Raw genomic sequence first — 20926 nt, forward strand, 5'->3', positions numbered from 1 at the left:
CTCTTTGAACCCTCAGCATGGCACAGTGGGAGAGCATCGACTTTGGAGTCAGACAGACATGGGTTTAATGCCAGTTCTCTCATTGACTAGACAAGTAATTTTGAGCAAGCTGCTTCATCTGGAGCCTCAGTCTCCTTATCTGAAAAATGGGGATAATAACTTTCTCATAATATTGTTGTGAGAATGAAACAAAGCAATATATGTGAAACTGCCTAAGAATGCACAGCTCAGAGTATTTTATCCCTCTTTGTGTCCCACGTGGAAACTTATACATAGCACAATTTGAATATCTATTGATTTAGTTTTGAAACAATATGTCTGTTGTGGATTATGAACCATTGGAGAACAGACATGTAATAAATATGGACATCCATTTCTGCAATACACTTTTGCAATAGGACAAGGAAAAGGAAGGAAATGCTCAGGGTTCAAAAATGGAGCAGAAGATGAAAAAAGGAGCTCTAAGCAGTATCTGACACTTTGGCTGTCCTTGAGGGCAGAGTTGTCAAGTTTGAGTTTCCTTGTCCATTCAGGGACAGGGACAAGGCCTTAAACAGACCTCAGCATAGAGCCAATATCTTTTAAGGGTACATTCTGGAAAAATTCTGCCCATCTTAAAGGGCTCTGGGTAAGAAAAAAATTTTTTTTTCCCTTTTGAGAAATTGTAACCAGAAGCCAATTGTAACTAAAGGATTATACCCGCAGGGATTTGAGGTTCAAATTTACACTGAGTTGCAAGGGAGTCTCCAGGAATTTGACATGAGAAACCTTCTGAGCTGGTAACAAAACCTCTTTTAAGACACATTTACAACCCAGACTACATAGAAATCCCACAATTTAACACCCTTGAACATCAGCCCATAATCCAAACCTATGAAACACACAGGGAAACAATCTCGCAAGAAACAACAGAAATAAACAAAAAGCAGCAACAAAAGCAGCAGCGTTAGACCCCCCACGTTAGCAAAACTCACTGCAGTGGTTCGACCCAGGCCTGTCAAGGAGCATCCATCAGCCTGAGAAACAATTTGTTGACAGTGGCAGGCAATACAGACAAATCCCAGTTTGAAACTGGCTCGTGTTCCACGTTATTCAGCTATCAGAGCGTGACTTCCTTAGAAAGCAATGTTTTACCCAGCAGATCACAAAAGCTCTTGGAATCCACAAGACGGAATCTTTTGAGAACACACAGAGGCATAATTTCCAGCACAAATTTGTGCTCAATAAACATTGGCTAAATGAATTTATAAGTGAATGAATGAGGCAGCCAGATCTAACCCACGTTCTACTACCGCAGAGGCCAGGGCCAAGGGATGTAGAAGACAGAGAAGGAGAAACAAATTTTATTTTCTCCAAGGCACGAGCCCAGCTGCCTGGAAAGCTCATAAACAGATAGGTACAGTTTACATGGGGTACTCTTCCACCTCTCTGCTCTTGCTTCTGGAACTTTCCCTGCTGGTCCTAAACCCAGGATGACATGGACACATTCAAAGCTATCCTACTCCCAAATGCCCCCCTCTCCCCGCTTAATGCCCATCTCCTCAGTGCTGGGGATCTTAGCTCCCTGTCCTTGGGAGAGCACTCGGACTGAGATCAGGAGAAGTTATAAACAGCTACTAACACCCCTGCGCATGGCTGCAGCTCTAAGGTATGCTTGTTTCTCCAAATGAGTCTGTAATTGTATGACAAAGGGAAATGAATGCCTTCCAGCGATGTGGTCTGGATGGAGCTGGAGCCAAAAATCTTTTCCCAGGCCCACTTTCCTAAGAGTCCACTTTTGGGGTCATCTCCATTCATTCAACAAATATTATTGAATGTCTACTTCTGTTCGAGGCCCTGGAGATGCAATGATAAGCAACACTGAAAATAGCCAAGCTCTCACAGAGTTTTCATTTTAGGAGAGGAGACAGATAATAATAAAAACAAATACACGGATAAGATAAATGCAGAGGGTGATAAATGATACTTGAAAAACAAAAGAGGGAATCAAAATATGAGTAACAAAATGGCAATAACTACATTATCTATCAATTACTTTAAATCTAAATAGAGTAAATGATCTAATCAAAAGGCAGAGGGTGGCTGAATGGATAAGAAAATAAGACCGTTACTTATGTGTGTGCTGCCTACAAGAGACACACTTCAGATTGAAAGGCACACACAGACTGAAAGTAAAGGCATGGGAAAAGATATTTTATGAAAATGGAAACAAAACAACAACAACAACAAAAAAGCTGAGTGACAATACGTATACCAGACAAAATAAACTTTAAAACAAAGGCTATAACAAGACAGAGAGAAGGATCCAGTAATCCCACTTCTTGGTATTTATGAAGAAATGCAAAATGCTACATTGAGGGGCCATGTGCATCTGTACGTTCATTGCAGCATTGCAGCAAGATGTGGAGGCAGCCTGGGTGTCCATCAATGGATGAATGGATAAAGAAGAGGTGGTACATATGTACAATGGAATATTACTCGGAATATTTCATAAAAGAATGAAATCTTACCATCTTCAACATGATGGATGGACCTAGAGCGTATTGTGCTGACTGTAGTAAGTCAGACAGAGAAAGGCAAACACCATAAGGTCTGACAATTAAGTTCGTGAACTTGTTGCAACAATGTTGCTAATCCTTTTTTGATATCAAAGTGATTATTCATTATGAATTTGTACCAACTGGACAAACAGTTAACCAAGTTGACTATTTGGAAGTGCTGAAAAGGCTGCATGAAAAAGTTAGACAACCTGAACTTTTCTCCAACAATTCATGGCTCTCGCATCACGACAATGCACCAGCTCACACGGCACGGTCTGTGAGGGTTTTTAGCCAGTAAACAAATAACTATATTGGAACACCCTCCCTACCACCTGATCTGGCCCCCAATGACTTCTTTCTTTACCTGAAGATAAAAGAAATATTGAAAGGAAGACATTTTGATGACATTTAAGACATCAAGGGTAATACAATGACAGGTCTGACGGCCATTCCAGGAAAAGAGTTCCAAAATTGCTTTGAAGGGTGGACTAGATGCTGGCATTGGTGTATAGCCTCCTAAGGGGAGAACTTCGAAGGTGACCATAGTGATATTCACCAATGAGGTATGTAGCATTTTTTCTAGGATGAGTTTGCGAACTTAATTATCTGAGTTCACTTACATGTGGAATCTAAAGAACAAAATAAACTAACAAAACAGAAACAAAGTCATAGATAGACCATTTTGAGGGTGCCAGATGGGAGGGGGGGTTGGGGGATGGTGAAAAAGGTGAAGGGATTAAGAAGTACAAACTGGTAGTTACAAAATAGTCATGAGGATGTAAAGTGCAGCGTAAAGAATCTAGTCAATAATATTGTAATAACTACATATGGTGTCAGGTGTCAGGTGGGTACTAGACTTATCCAGGTGAACACTTTGTAAGTTATATAAAGGTCTAACCATTACGCTGCACACCTGAAACTAACATAATATTACATGTCAACTATAATTTAAAAAATAAAAATAAATTATTTTTAAAAAAAGAAAGAGGGGGGAAGAGAGAGAAGTGAAAGAGAGCCACCCTGTCTTCCTCCTATGTTTCTCATCCTCCCTGCCCCCCAAAGTTGTCACTTGTTTGTTTTTTTAACTTACATTTTCTTTTGGCCTGCTTGTCTTGATAGCTGTGTCTGTGTTACAGGCCCAGCAGGAGGGGAAGTGAGTATACAGAGATGTCAAAATATTTGTAGAGATGTCTTCCTTTACCTGCGATGATAATTGCTATCACGCTACCTAATTCCTTAGAGTGTACTCACACATGCTCAAGGAAAGTTCTTTCTCTAGGTGAGTTTTAAGGTTCTGCTAATCACTGGACTCTCTCGGCCCCACTGTGAATTTCCACATAGAAAGGGAAGTGTTCCCACATATCACCTTTCCAAACAAAGGCAGCGCTGGAGTGGTGATCGAGACAATGATTAAACCGTCGCAAATAAAATGTGAGCTTGCATTCATTTCTGCAGGCAGCAGCCTGGCCTTCTTCCTGGGGATTGTTGACAAAGGAACCTGAGAAGGCAAAAAACGCCCTTTAAATAACAAGAGGACGCTCTGAAGTGCAGGAACAACATTTTGTTGGTGATGGATGAGCGATCATTCTCCTCTGAGCCCATGATTAGAGAGCTCAATCTGGCCACAGACCTCAGGCGCTCAAACGGCTAAGAGACCTGCGTGGAGCTTCCAGCCTACCCTCTCCTGTGGATGATTGTTCTAAAGAAGCTACTGTGTGGTCCTGGAGCCCCTTATTCTCTCAGGGTGTCTGGCAGCCCTCAGGGTGCGGAAGCCTCAATTGAACCCAGATCTCTTGTTGCAGCCTGAACCGTTTCCCTCGTTTCCCTCTTATCCTGATCTCAACAGCCCACGGATCTCAATATCTTGGAAGAAAAAGTCTTTTATACTCAAAAATTCATATTGAAGCGAGCTTAAACTTCCCCTGTACGACAAAGAAAAATAAGAAAAAAGAGAGATCATCCTATATTTTAAAGGTTTTCCTTATAGATTCTTTTGATGTGTTAATTCCAAGACTTGTCCTATATTTCGAGAATAACACAACCAACAAATCAGTGTCTCTTCTGCCAGGACTACTCTCTCTCTCTCTCTCTCTCTCTCTCTCTCTGTTGAACACATAATTTTTCTGCCCATTCTACTCCATTCGTTGTCCCGTCCTCTCCACCCTCACCCAGCTCCATCCCTACCCAGCTCCTGGCTCTCAGTCTCCCACCAGGACCAGTGCAATAAGCCTCCTAATAAGTATCCATCTCTATGGTCTCATATCATTTGAGGGTGGGGGAGGGGAATGTGGACTGAATATCAGATTTCATTGACTTGTACTTTTCTTTAAATGTAGCATCACAAAAGGGACTTGGGATGATTAAAAATGTTTAATAATAGAGTGTAGCCCAAACTCAAGAACTAAGCAAAATTCATAAGCCGTTAGGTCTGATTTTATAAAAATTCTTTGCATTCATGATTGATCACCTCTAATGATAAATGAATGCTGTCAGAAATCTTTCCAATTAAAACGTATATGGGCATATACAGAAAACCACATATTGACTATATAAGTATATACCAAAATGACAAAAAAAATAGCAATCATTTGTTTTTATCTTTACACTATATTTTACAAGTGGAGAAGAGCTCTAGACCTTCTGGCACAATCATCAAACATTTGTCGTGTTCACCACATGTAGGACAGCTGTGCAAGAATAATAAGTAGTTATAAAGTCTCTTAAGGTGGTAAGCATGGATTTTCAAAATGACAGGATCATTTGGTAACTTTAGACCTATGAATAATGTTACTTTGATTCCATTTGCGTGTGGCAGGAATCAGTAGTTCCTTCTTTTTCCTGTCAGTGTGGTGTTCTATCGCAGGGAAGCACCACAGCTGCTGTACCCATTCATCCGTTGAAGGACATTTGGGTTGTTTCCAGTTTTTGGTGATTATAAATAAAGCCATGATCTACATTTACGTGCTGGTTTTTGTATGAGCATAGCTTTTCATTTATCTTGGGTAAATACCTGTGAGTGGGGTTGTTGTAGGAGAGTTTCAGTTTATCCACATCCTTGCCAGCATCTAGTACTGTCAGACTTGAATACATTTGTAAAAAATGCACGTCGTTCGAATAGGTGTATAATGCTATCAAACTGTAATGTTAATTTGCATTTCCCTAATGACTGATGTTGCCGAGCATTTTTCATTTGCTTATTTGCTTGCCATCCATATCTTTTTTCAGTGGAGTGTCTTCAAATCTTTTGCTCCTTTAACAATTGAGTTGTTTGGGGCAACATAACGTAGGCGGACGTTCCTCCATGTCTCCCAGGACTCCCTCTGTCCACAGGCACCAACGGGAGAAGGAGGTAGGGAAGGACAAAGCAGTTGAGAAAGGGTAAAACTCTGAGAGCTCTTAACCCACGGGAGCTATTTTAAATATAGTGAGGCTAGATACTTTTAATGGGCAAAATCAAGGTTTTCAATCGTTGGTGGAAAGACACATGAAAATGAAAAGAAATTGTGTAGAGTTTTGCACATTTGAGTCAACATAATGGGATTTTATTTTATTTTATTATTATTTTTTTTACCAGAGTACATGTAGAATATATTTGAAGAAGAACAGTGAGAGAGAAGACAGGGGAGGAAGGTTGAAATAAGAACACTAAAGTTTTCTTTGAGGGAAGAGAAATCAAAGACATGCGTGTCAAGTCCTCTGATTTCTGAATAGACGGGCCAGGACTACATCTGATAAGCTAAGAATAAATTCTTAATCTAAGAATAGATACATTTGTTTTTCTGTGACTGGCTTCATTTACTTAGCATGATGTCCTCGACAGAAGTCACAGAAGAACAAACACTTCATGATTACACTTAATATGAGTTTATCTAAAATAGTCAAACTCATAGAAGCACAACAACCAACAGTGGCTCCCAGGGGCTGGGGGGTCGGGGACAGGGAGATGTTCAGTAGATAGAAAATTTCAGTTATGCTACGTAAATTCTAGAGACCTGCTATACAATTGCCTATAGTTAACAATACTGTATTGTGTGCTTCAAATTTGTTAAGAGGGTAGCTCTCATGTTGTGTTTTTAATGCACACAAACACACACACACACACAAAGCCGCACAAGGAAACTTTGGAAGGTGCTGGATATGGTTAGTACCTTGATTGCGGTCCTTTTGGATGTCCAAACTCTCATCAAATGGTATGCATTAAATATCTGCAATTAATTTGTATATTAATTAAACCTCAGTAAAGCCGTTTTTAAAAAGAGAATTAAAACATGGAGTTGTTTTCCTTATATCATTGAAAAAAATCTATCCTCCTCACTGTCTTGGTCCATTATTGTTATTGGTCAACGGCTCCTCCTTACCTACAGGCTAGAGTCCAAACATCTTAAAAATGACATAAATATCATCCTCATAATTAGCCTTTGACAGCCTGCTCACCCATTTCTTTCTGCTCCTAAACATATTCTTTTCCCAGCTGAACCATACTATTTAAAGGTTCTCAAATGCTGCCCGTACTCTCTTATGTTTGCATCTGCTGTGTCTCTTGCCATTCTTCCCAGATGATTCCTACTCATCTTTCAAGGCCCAGATTAGAAACTTTGGAATTTTGAGAACGACGTTAGGCTTCTGAGCCTGTGTTGCTGCTATAATTTTATACCGCTTATCTATTTCTACATAGCAAATTGCCTAAAACCTTAGTGGCTTAAAACAACAAACATGTATTAGCTCACAGTTTCTGTGGGTCGGGAATTTGGGAGTGGTTTGGCTGAGTGGTTGTGGCTTATAGCATGTCATGAGGTTGCAGGCAACTGTCATTTAGGACTGTAGGTGTTCAAAGGCTTGACTGGGGCTAGAAGACCCTCTTCTGACCTCATTCACGTCGCTTAGCTGGAGGCCTTAGTTCCTTGCTGGCTGTTGGCCGGAAACTTCAGTTCCTCACTAATTGGATCTTTTCTCACAACATGGCAGCTTCCTTCCCCAGAGCAAGTGATCTGAGAGAGAGGCAGAAACCACAATGTCTTTTATGACTTAGACCTGAAAGGTACCAAACCATATGAGGTCTGATAATTAAGTTCGCGAACTCATCCTAGAAAAAGTGCTGCATACCTCATTGCTGAATATCACTATGGTCACCTTCAAAGTACTCCCCTTGGGAAGCTATGCACTGACGCCAGTGCCTGGTCTACACTTCAAAGCAATTTTGGAACTCTTTTCTGGAATGACCATCAGAGATGTTGTTGTATTACCCTTGATGTCCTGAATGTCATCAAAATGTCTTCCTTTCGGTATTTCCTTTATCTTCAGGTAAAGAAAGGAGTCATTGGGGGCCAGATCAGGTGAGTAGGGAGGGTGTTCCAATACAGTTATTTGTTTACTGGCTAAAAACTCCCTCACAGACAGTGCCATGTGAGCTGGTGCATTGTTGTGATGCAAAAGCCAAGAATTGTTGGCGAAAAGTTCAGGTCGTCTAACTTTTTCACACGGCCTTTTCAGCACTTCCAAATAGTAAACTTGGTTAATTGTTTGTGCAGTTGGTACAAATTCATAATGAATAATCCCTCTGATATCAAAAAAGTTTAGCAACATTGTTGCAACAAGTTCGCAAACTTCATTGCCAGACCTCATATACTTTGAATCAGCAACTAATATATGTTTCTGTTTTTCTCATAGATAAAACACACAGGTCCAAGTATCCAGGGATGGAAGCATTTACAGAACTTTGTTCTGATGTTTTGGAGGGCTGAGTACCCAAGGGAAGAGTGCTCCCACGAGGGGACACAACGTGCCATTGCAGTGAACCAGCTTGGGCTCATTGGATCACTAAACTAAAAGGCAAAGAAGGGAGTTATTCTTCCTGCTTGGATGGTAAGTTCTGATAACCAGGGAAAAACTGGCTGGCTGCCTCACTGTGAGGGCATGGAGGATAAAGTCTGGAACCCAGGGGATGGTTGGGGGCACCTCTTAGGACTATTAACAATAGTCATACATAACAGAAAAACAGGCAGAACCGCTGAAGAGTTAGACTCTTTAGAAATGAAAATTGAGGTCATTCGACCCGCACCAGTCTATATCCTGGCTGAGAGCAAAGGAAGGAAACATGGAATGAATAGCGGAGGAAGGAAGTTATAAATATCAGCTCTGCCTAATGATCGGCGACAAAAACAAGGACTGTCACAGCTGTGCAATTTCTTCCTTACATGTTATGATGTCTTTTTACACACACACTTCTTTCTTCTCTCTTTTTCTTTCTTCCCTTATAATTTATATAAATATTGGTGGCAGTGGTGAACTTCAAATTTTTGACTTTGGTTACAGAGCATCCAGGTGGGATGGTATTCACATCACCCAGATACTGTCATGCCCACTCTGGGCGTGCTACTCTCCCAGCACCTCATGTGTTTACCAACCCAGAAGCTCTTCAAATCTAGTCCTTCTGGGGGTTTTATGAAGGTTTTATTACGTAGGCAAGATTGATTAAATCATTGGCTATGGTGATGGACCACCAGTTTCATTCAGCCCCAAAAGCCCCTGAAATCTGCCTCCTTGCCTTCTATAATCAAAGATTCTTCCCCAAAAAACTGAAAATCATTGATATTCATCAGATGAGGAAATGAGACAAATGTGGCTCCAATTTTATGAATCCACAATTTGCACTGATTTCTACTGCATTGCTTATTCATTCATTCATTCTGTGACCAGATTCAGCCTCTTTCCTTCTGAATATCTTGACTAACCCCATGTGAGGACCACTGTCTTTGCAACCATCAGACATGTCACTTCCAGTATCGTCCACTACCCAGCTAAGGTATATGCATGTCTCCAAAGGGACAGTATCTTTCCTGCCAGTTACCTTGCTACCTTCTCTCCTTTCCTGGTGCCCCTATTTCTTCAGAGAGAGAAAACTGACCATTTCTCACTGCTTATTTATATACCACACTGTGTGCTTTGACAGACAGACCCTGGGAGTCAGCTTGTGGCGTGGCATGTGAAGTGGTTCCTCCTAAATGAGTCAACTCTGGAGGGTGACATTCTCGTATTTCATTGTGTCAATTCTGGTCTGAAAAAGGATGCTAGTATGATGCCCGGTGCATTCACAGAAGTGCACTGGTCATTTCAGGGCCCAAACTTGTCACCTGCCCTGGCTCGTGATTCACCTCCAGTAGACAATAATTAACTACCTGACTTTCAGTTTTCTCAGACACAAACTACAAATGTAAACTCATCTTTAGGCAAAACCATTCTTCCCAACACATTCGCGTTTACAAACTTTATAGCTAGACTTCTTGGTGCACCTGTCCATCTGTCTTCCTAGGAAACCTCTAGAACTAGCTGTGGCATAGGTAGCAGACATGGGAAATACGTGGTGTGTGGGCGGTCACTCCCCCCGTTGGCAAGCTTGACAAACATCTCTATTGTCTTCTCCTTTTGACCTAGAGGAGGCCTCAGTCTCTCCACACTAGATCCAGGTAGTCATTGTTATTTGGAGTTTTCACAAAAAGGCAAAGCCTGTTGCTCAGCGCCAGGAGTGGAAGGAAATGTCTTTGGAACTGCACACACGTAGGTTTGAATCTGAACCTTACAACTCACCTACCCTCAGTTTCTTTATTTTTAGACTACCTCTTTCCCATTGGGTGGTTGTGAGAATATCTGTTAAGCATCTAGTACTTCTCCCAGCACAATAAATGTGGATTCCTCTCTTTTCTCTCCATTAGGGGATATTTCCTTCAAGATTCAGTGAGCATTTTCTTAAGTAATGTTAGGGTTAGGTATAGATAACAGAGTCCCAAGGAAAGATGAGATCAATGTTTGGTTGAGGTAGATGTTATATACAGGTAATAATGATAGACGTTTCAGAGTTCACAGGGGAAGAGCCTACAGAATCTGGAAATCCTAGCTGTAGAGGTGGCCCAGAAGGGAAGAAGACAGAGCAGTAAGGCTGTGCTTTCAAAAAATAAATGCCTGGTAATAAGGGATGATTATCAAGAAATGAAAGTACATGACAAGTTTAGGAGGAAATGGCAAAGCAGCATCCTGAGTTGCTGAGAAACTAGCTATAAATTAAATAAAATTCTTAAATGAGATCTGCACACCTTTCTCCAAGTAATTGATCCTTTCTTCTTTCTAATGAATCGTCAGGGCCCATAATACACAGAATGGCCCTAAAGCAATGAGATTGATTGCCAGAAGTCAAGCACGAGGAAAATCAGTTTCAGTGCTTCAGAGCACATCCAATTAGTGCTTAGTAATAAAAAGAATTCCTATTTTATTCATGGCTGCCAAACTCATCCCACACATGCTCTAAATGACTAGGATAGTAGCATCTTAACTAACCATGTAGCATCAACGGGACTTACTTTCTTCATCGGTAAAATGAAGGGGCCATTTGACATGGATCAAGACGTTTTTGGTTCTAACTAACAAAGATGCTGGCTCATATTGGCTTAAATTATTAAGGGAATTTACAGGCTCATGGAGTGGAAAAGCCCAAAAAGATTTGGAAAGCTTCAGGTTTAGCTCAAACAACTTAACCAGGAACTGATTTCCCTCTCACCATTTCTTGGCTCTGCTTCCTCAGTGAAGACACTTAGGCAGACCTTGGCAGACCCTTTGGTTGCAAAATGGCTGCCAAGTGTTCCCTGGGGCTACATGCCATGACCTCCTTTAAGAATAGCACAAAGAGAAAATCTGGGTGACAATGTTATCAGCAAAAATCCTGAGATTTACTCTAGCCACACCCTTTAAGGTCACGTACCTGTCTCTGCATCAATCATTGTGAGGGGGGATGGAATGTAATAATTGGCCAGGCCTAGGTCATGGGGTGCTAGGTCCATTCCCACTGCTGAGGATGGATGCAGCCTCCCTATGACTGCATTCATTCCTATATGGAATTGGAACAGTGGGGAGCAGGAAGGAGGGAACGAAATGGGCAGAGGCAAGCAATGCATTTTTGTGGTCAGTGGATTTCAAGCTTTTGGGGGTGAAAGGAAAGCCCCAATGTATAAAATATAAACCAATGAAGCTTCACAAGCTGATATAGGAATGGGGATTTAGAGCCCTAGCTTTTGTGGCTCCTAAGAGACCGGTTTAGAAACCTAATCCTCCAGGAAATAGGGAGCATTAGGGCAACAATAATGTCTTTGGGTCCATCCAGTTCCATTCTTTGTTATAGTTTAATAAGCAAATATCTACTATGACAACATGTGTTCATATCAACTGTCTCCAGGCACTTCAGCAGGCCTGTGCCATTTAATCTGTGCACAGCTCTGTGAACTGGGTAGAACATTAATTTTATTAAGAATATGCTTTATAGTTACAAGCCTCTCAACATAAAGACTTATCAGTACCCAGATATCATTTTTCAAACTTACCAAAGCTTGCAACTCTTTACCTACATTTCTGATAAAGACCAGAACACTAACGCCACAGATCAACACACATTTTCAACAAAGCTTCCTGGTAGGTGGAGCTAAGGGAGAAAGTGTGTGAAAGCAGAAGGAAAACCAAGGCTTTCTTCAAATGAACAGTGATCAGAAATTTGGTTTCCTGAAAGACCCATGGAATTAACGAAATATTATATTTACTTTGAAAGTCATGTGGAAAGCATTGACACTTTGAAAAAGTTGAAGTTTCCTTTAATAAGAGCTTTGGCATAACATCGGAACTACTTTTAAAAATTATTATGACTTTAAATTGTAGTAAAATGTACAAAACATGAAATTTACCATCTTTCCGTAAGTGTACAGTTTGTGGCACTAAAGAACATTCACATTATTGTGAAACCATCACCACTGTCCATCCCCAGAACTCTTTTTATCTTGTAAAACGGAAACTCCATAACTATAAGCAATAAATTCTCCTTCCACCTCCCCTCGGCCCTTGGCAACCACCATTCTACTTTCTGTCTCTGAATTTGACGACCCTATGTTCCTCATCTGAGTGGAATCAGACAGCATTTGTCTTTTTTGTGACTGGTTTACTTCACTTTGCATGATATCCTTAAGATTCATCTATATTGTAGCATATGCAGAATTTCCTTCCTTTTTAAGGCTGAATTATATGTATGTAACACGTTTCATTTTTCCATTTATCCATCGATGTGCATTTGGGTGGCTTCACTTTGGGGCTATTATGATTCATGCTGCCATGAACGTGGGTGTACATATATTTTTCTGAGACCTTGCTTTCAATCCTTTTGGGTATATGCATGCTGAGAAGTGGAAGGCTAGATCAAATGGATGCAATACTTTTTATGGTATGGTGTGTTTTTTTGTAAAATTCTTTAACGTATAGTCCAAAGTAGCAAATACTCACAGACTGATAACTCAGTGATTTAATTTTATAGTTTAACAGTCGATTTCAAAGAGAAAGCAACCAGACAAAACATTTGGAAGATTGAGTGGCTTCCTTCCTATTCACAGATTTAAGCAATTAAGGGTTCAGTTGTGTTCTAGGTTTGCATTTGTGTAGGTCTCCCAATCACCAAATCAAGTGTAAGGGATCCATAGTCTACCCCAGGTTTAACTCGGAGCATGGTCCCAAGAAAACAAGGCTGTGCTTCAGGGGTGAAACAAAGAGGAACTTCTTCAGCAAGCGTGGCGAGGCTGCCGCGTTACCCAGATGTAACCTATTTTTGCTTATCTAGCCCACAGCCTTCCTTTTCAGTCGGGACAGGACGCAATGACAATGGAAACGTGTCTCTATTTCTTCCTCAGTGGGGAAAAGAACATCTTGTGAATGAAGATGGTTTTATTATTTGTATGAAAGTTTCCATTTAACAAATTTAAATTCGTCTACACAATATTTCTTAAAGGGAGTTGGCGCGTTCTTTGCAGTTACACCAGCTACTAAAACAATCACGCTTTCAAACCAAGAAATGTGGTATTGAAACTTCGTCCAACTCAATCGACTTCACTGCAAAAAGAAAGCTAGCATTTTGCTCACATTAAATAGGAGTAACTCAAGTACAGGCCTTATATTGTGTCCCGGTGGTGAGCAGCTGACACACAATAATTTGGCGTTGGGGCAGTTGGAGAGAAAGAGTTTGTATCTCTCTGCGTTGAAGAAAGGCCATACTTTAGGCCAGGGCTATTCTACCCTGAAAAAGCTGGGAATGTTTCAGATGTGGCAACGAAGACACTGTCCCGTTCACACACTCATTAATAGTATCACCTTTCATTAACTGGGTACCAACAGATAATGAAAATTAATCAAACAAAACCCCTTTTGACATAATCTTCATTGGTGATGTCATAGACTTTTGAACAGACGATGCTTTTTGTTTGAGAGACTTCTCTCTGACTGTAAGTGCTATATATTCCCAGGATGATTTGTGAATCAGGAGCTAGGCTGGTTTTGTTGGAACAAAGACTAAGAATGCTTAATATCTTCCAGAATGTCTTTCAGGTGGCTGAAGTCACTGCTACTTTAGACTCCCTTACTTAAACATTTCTATGTTATCACCTTGTAACCTAGGCTTTCACCGAAAAAACAAGATTTCAGAGGATAAAGAATGAACAGCTGCTCCCTGCTCTGCTCTGTCTCTTCCCTTCTCTCTCTTCCCAGGGGCATCTCTTTCTCATCTGTCATATGTTGCCCACCACCCTATTGTGTATGCGTGTCATTTATATATCATTACCATCTATGGAGCCAAGATGGCTAAAGAGCATTCTGGCTAAGAGCATTCTTGTCTCTGGGTCTTTTCTCCTAATGCAGGTGGGGTCAAGCTTTAGTGAGCATAAGAATCCCCTGGGGAGATTGCTTTAAATGCACATTCCTGGGCCTACCACTAGGGACTCTGACTCACTAGGTATAGAATGGGGCCCAGGAACCTACATTTTAATAACACCACAGGCAATTCTGAGCAGGTGGCCTGTTAACCTCACGGTAAGAAGCCGTGTCCCTAAGCAAGACAGTCCAGCATCTCTGCCCCAGCTGGGAGCTCCATCTGGTCAGGAATGGGTTCTCTTAGAGGAGTGTGGCAATTCCCAGGTTTTCCCAAAAGCATCTGAGAGCAACTAAACGTTTCCGTACACACCATTAATTGGATTATTTTCTGTGGTTAATCATTATGAGGAACTGATTCAGACAGTAAGGTCCAGTCACACTTCTGCACGGCTCAGAATAATTAAGGGCGGAAGTTTCTGTTTTGGGTGTTTCACAGCTGCCATGAACTGTGACTGACAGATTGGACAGGTAGAAATTCCTGACTAAATACCAGCTCCCACAGAGCTTTGTGAGCTGGGAAACTGGCTGATCCCTTCCTCTTGGCCTCAGTTGTCTCATGAGTGAGGGAGCGATGTCTTACCTCTCCTAGGTTTTAGGAAGATAAATGAATAAAAAACCACGATGTCAAATGACATGCCACCCTTGAGATCCAAGGTGAGGACATTTAGCAAAGGTCTCTGTTGCCACTGTGAGAACTGTGTTGTCTTCTTAAAAGGCCGCTTGCAAGAGAAAGAAAAGATCTGGTGTGAAGCACATTTTTCAAACCAGGTACTTAACTAGACTCCTCCTCAGCCAGCAGCACACTTAATCTCCACAGCACTGAAACAAAGTAGTGGGTTATGCGCGTTCCTTCAGATGACAGAGAACAGATGCTACTTTTCCTGGGGCGGCGGCCGCAGAAAGGAGACACTCAGGTAAAGGAAAGGTCTAAAGCAGACCCAGAACTTAGAGATCCCAACCCACGCCCTTTCACTTTTTAAAATTATACACTGTAAGTGCATAATTCAGTGATGCGTGACTAAATTCTTCTTGTAAAGCCATTGCAGATGAAGCTAACTTTCTCTTTGATCCTCTCCCTCTACTAACATCTTATTCTTCCAGAAGGGGTGCACTGCTTTCAAATTGAGGAGTATCCTTGGGTGCCTTGCTCTGTGCAGGTACACAGCTATCCGTACCTCTGAAAAACATACAGTGTGACTTTATGTATATGTGTTTAGTGTATATATTTTTACATATAAATGGGATCCCATCTGACACAGCACTCTGAAATTTGCCTTTTGCACTGAACAATGCATCTTGGAGGTTTGTTATAGCCTATACGTATACATCTAATTTATTGGCTTTAACTGCTCCCAAGGTGTCAAATTGTGGATATCCCCCAGTCTGTTCAGCCATTTCCTAGCTGGTGAACACTTCAATGTATCCATTGTTACAATGTATTCAATGTAACCAGGCTGTGAAATGGTACACATCCTGTACATGCCTCCTGAGCACACATGTGTTTTTCTAAGGTACATACTATAAAGTCCAATAGCTGGGACATGGAGTACACACATTTTTATTTTAATAGACATGACCAAAATAGATACATTGACTTAGACCAGTGGTATATGAGAGGATATATCCCCTCATCTTGGCCAATGATGTTATACATTTTTTAAATGTTGACAATCTACTGGCAGAAAAAGGGCACCTTGTTTCACTTAAATTTACATTTTCCTGATTCCTGATCCAGTTGGGTATTATTTCATGTTTCTTGGCCACTTGTTTCCTCTTCTGTGGTCTACTGGTAATCTACTCTTCATGCATTTTGCATAGTGTTGCATGATATTTTTTAAACTAAATTTTGGGAGTTGTTTATACATCCTGAATCCTAACCTTTCAGTATTTATGCTGCAAATATTTTCTTCTGTGTTATTGTTGGACTTTTTAACATTAGATATGATAGACTTGTGCATTTTTTCAATCAGAAGTTTCAAATTTTAATGTGGTTGTATTTATCGATCCTATCTTTTAGGAATTTTGTATTTTTATGTCCTGTTTATGAATGCCTCTGCCAGGTTATAATTATATTTTGTATATTTTTTCTTATTAGGAAGCCTATGTATTTTTCTGGCTCAGAGCACTGCCTGAATCTATGTGCCCTCTCTCAGAGCTGAGGGGTGGTAGATGATCAAGGACGCTGAAGTCCTGTCCGGGAGGCAACCATTTATTTATACTTTGACTTTCCATTGGATCCAACTGCAGAGTGGAACTCAGGAGTAAGCTTCTTAGGCTGCCTAAAGGGAGTAGATTACATTGTAGCAAGAAGCTTTTCTAAGGGACATGGTAAACCAAAAAGAAACATTCAAACTACAAAATCAGAAAAGATATACAATGGGTTCCTCTGGAGATGGCCATAACCCAGATACACATGCACTTGTTTAGGATATTTATGGTAACTCCACACATGGAGAAGTTCAATCTCCTCAAGTTTCTGGGCCTTTCCATAGGCAGTACTGTCTAACGGAAATACATGAGTTCCGTATTTTTAAACTTCTGGTAACCACATTAATATATAAATAAAAAGAAAAAGGTAAAATAGTTTCAGTAATTTAATCTAATATTTCCAAAATAGTGTTGTTTCAACATGTAGTGATATAGCATATTATTAATGAGGTAGTAAGAAATTTTTTTTGTATTGAGTCTTGACACCTAGTGTGTATTTTATACTCATAGCACATCCCAATTCAGATAACCACATTTCAAGTGCTCAATAGCCACATGTGTCTAGTGACTATTGTATTGGATAGTGCAACCCTGAGAATGAAGACCCAAAATGTCCATGATGTGCTGGGATGCATCTTCTCAGTTTGTACTGAAGTGTTTAAATGAGAACAGTCTGATGTTTTTTTGTTTTTGTTTTGTTTTTAAGATTTTACTGGGGAAGGGGAACAGGACTTTATTGGGGAACAGTGTGTACTTCCAGGACTTTTTCCAAGTCAAGTTATTATCCTTTCAATCTTAGCTGTGGAGGGCGCAGCTCAGCTCCAGGTCCAGTTGCCATTGCCAGTTGCAGGGGGCACAGCCCACCATCCCTTGGGGGAGTCGAACCGGCAACCTTGTGGTTGAGAGGACACGCTCCAACCAACTGAGCCACCTGGGAGCTCAGCGGCAGCTCTGCTCAAGGTGCCGTGTTCAATCTTAGTTGCAGGAGGTAGCGCCCACCATCCTTTGAGGGACTCGAGGAGTCCAACTGGCAACCTTGTGGTTGAGAGCCCACTGGCCCATGTGGGAATCCAACCAGCAGCCTTCAGCATTAGGAGCATGGAGCTCCAACTGCCTGAGCCACCGGGCCAGCCCACAGTCTGAATTTTTAAGTCCACTCTTTACCTTCCCCCACAACTCATTGTTCTTCCTAACAGAAACGTATCATAAATTCAATGGATCACACCTACTGATGTAGATTAATTTTCATAAAGCACAGTTTTATTTGCATTATTTCCTGGAGGCTGTTGTGAGTGAAGGGTGTGAAGAGGAGGTGACAGTTAAGTGGAAACTTGGAGGGTGGGTAGGAATTAGCCAGGGCGTCAGAAAGAGCAGAGTGAACAAGGAGGTGGCTGGTGTGGACAGGCTGAGAGGAAAGCAGGCATCAGATCCTGAGGGTGGACAGGCTCTGCTGCAGAGTTGGGACTTGATTCTGAACATAACAGGGAGTCGTGAAACATTGGACAATAGGGAGTATGGGAGAAAGGCAAGACCAGAGATAAAGAGAGTAGTGTGGGGGAAAGTGCAGAATCCAGGTAAGAAATAATAAGGGTCTAAATTAAGGCAATTCATTCATTCATTCATTCTACAAACACATACTGGGTGCCAGTCGATGTCCTAGGCACTGGAGATAAAGCAGAAAACAAAACAGATAAAATCCCCTGCCCTCATCATAGAACTTCTGTGGGAAAAGGAGGTAGGTGGTGAGTGATGGAGGTTGAGCTTCAGGTTTCTGGCCTCACTTGGTGAATGCTGAGGCCATTCTCCAAGACAGAGTTTCTGGAGTCAGAACAGGTTTGGGAAGAAAGCTGTTGGGTTCAGCTTATCTTTTTGACAAATGTTTGAGGTGTTTGGGGGATATCTAAGTAAAGGTATAAGGCAAGCCGCTGAATATGCATATTTGGAGATCAGGAGATCTGAAAGGTACCACAGATATGGGAGCCATGGCATATCAATAGCATTAAATCCCTACCAGTAAATGGGATACTTAATCTTAGGAGGATGCATAGAAGCAAGAGTCACAAACTCAAATGTTTACAGTGGTCAGGTGGTGCTGTGAATGTATGTGAATTGGGTCATATATGAGACACAGAGAGTGTTGGGTTCATGGCTACCCAGAAAGGGTGTGCTCTGTCAAAGACAACCAGAATTAGCCTTTGGCCTAGCTACCTGTTTGCAACCTAGAGACTTTTGGAACTTCTCTCTCTGCCTCATCTCCCATTTTTTATAAACGTTCTATGGCAGGTAGCTAGCTGTTTATAAAAATCTACTTCCTCTTCTTTTGACACACTCACTGCATTTCCCAGGCTCCCTTGCCGTTACAGGTGGCCATGTGACTGGGTTCTAGCCAGTGAGATGCGAGCAGAAGTGGTGTGCTCCATTTCCCAGCCAAGGCCTTGAAGAACAGGGTGTGTCCCCTCCTCCTCTGGCTGGATGTCGATGATGAAATCTAGGGGATTCTGGGGCCACAAGATGGAGGGAACCAGGGTCCCTGTATCATTATCTGGAATAAAGCCACCTACCAAACAGGATACCAGCTTTTGACTATTATGTGAGAGAAAACAAACCTTTGTTGTGTTTGAGCCAATATATATGTTTGGCTCTATTTATTATTATAACTTAGCCAAATCTAACAAATACATTCCTAATTCAACAAATACCCAAACTAGTCCTAACCGGGGGCTCTGTAAGGCAGGGACCATGCCTGTCTAGTTCACTGTTGTCTCTTCAATGCCTTTATTGAGTAGGTACCCAATCAAATTTGTGGAGAAAGCTAGTTATGTTTTATTAAGCATTTGTTATGTGCCATACACTGTGCGAAATCTTTTATGTGTTGTACATTATTTCATTTCATGTTCATGGCAAATCTATAAGGAAGGTTTTATTATTCTCCTTTTTTTCCCCAATGAGGAAATTAAAGTTTAGAAAATTTATAGCTGGTATTTAAATCTAGGCAGGTGCCCCCAGAACCCCCATTCTAAAACACTGGTACACGACCATGTACATATCCACCTTAGCATTTTAATGTGTGTAATTTCTTCCACCAAGGATATCCTCAACCCCTTCTCTCCACTTATTAAAGCCCCACCTTTTTCAACCTTCCCAGGATCCCTTGATCCCTCACTCTACCTTTTCATTACCCCAGAATAAATTTCATATGTATCATTCCTCAAACAGGGATTCCACAAATCTGTCTGCCTCTAGAAAGAAACTATAATAACCTGGAGGGTAGCACAATATCTCAGTGGAAGATCAAGGACCTACTATGTGCCAGACACTCTCTAGGTCCTGGGGAGCAAAATATAAATAGGATAGTCAATCCACTCTCTCAAAAAGCTAAGTCTTGTGGGGTAAAACAGACATTTATAAATGCATGGCAACACATTGTAACCTCTGCATTCAGAGAGGCAGAAGAAGAGCAAAGAACTAATTCTTCTTGGAGGAGGGGAAAAAGGATTCCCAGAGCACATGATTTTCGAGCTGAACTTCTGAAGGCTGACTAGCAGCTTCCCAGTTAAGAGGGATCCTAGTTAGTGGGGAAAGCAGGTACAAAAGTATGAAGCACTAAGATGCAGATTCTGTTCTGTATGAGCAAGGTGTTGACTTGCTATAATGTAGGACTCATTCCTTCATCCATTTGTTTACAACAGATACTGAGTGAACTTAGAATGTGCCAGGCATTGTGCTAAATGCTGAGGGCTCAAAAGTGAGCAAAACAGATGATCCCTACCCCTGTGGAACTGGAAATCCAGTAGGGATGGCACCTGATAACAAAGCCCTAATGATCATGTGTGAGAGGGGAAGAAGAAAGGGATATCCAGGCTTAAGAGGGAGGAGTTGAGGGAGGGGGCTGGGACAGATTATGGGACCCCCTCCCCCACCTTGATACCATGCTAGGGAGATGGAAATTCCCCCTCAATCCAGTCTGACCTCAGAATCTACATTGTCTGGATTCGCACTGCCCTTAGGGTAGGTCCAAATACCGACACATAGAATTAAAGGTGTTTCCTGACCCGGCTCATGCTCACACACTCATCCAACCTCATTCTTAGACATTCCTCTCCCTTAAACCCCTGGAAGCTCCAGTAATTGCCATGCTCTTTTCATTCCTTGACTTTGCACATACGGTTCCTTCTGCCTGGAATGCTGCCTGCCTCCTCCCCTCTATCTGGTGTTCCTTTGGCAGACTGAAATGGTGCTTCCCGTCTTGCCTAAGACAACACTCCCCAGGGAAGCCTTCCTTGACGCTCACAGATTCGGTTGAATGTTATTCCAGCATTCCCCTAGCACCTCAAGCTCTCCCTCATCAGATCACAGAAGACCCTGTGTGGGAAACATTTACTCAGCTGTGCTCTCCACTAGATTGTGAGCTCCTTGCAGGTCAGGCTGTGACTTGTTCATCATCAAACCCCCAGCAC

This window comes from Rhinolophus sinicus, chromosome 14, assembly GCF_057876585.1.
Source record: "Rhinolophus sinicus isolate RSI-liver-muscle chromosome 14, RSI-T2T, whole genome shotgun sequence".
NCBI classification, from domain to species: domain Eukaryota; kingdom Metazoa; phylum Chordata; class Mammalia; order Chiroptera; family Rhinolophidae; genus Rhinolophus; species Rhinolophus sinicus.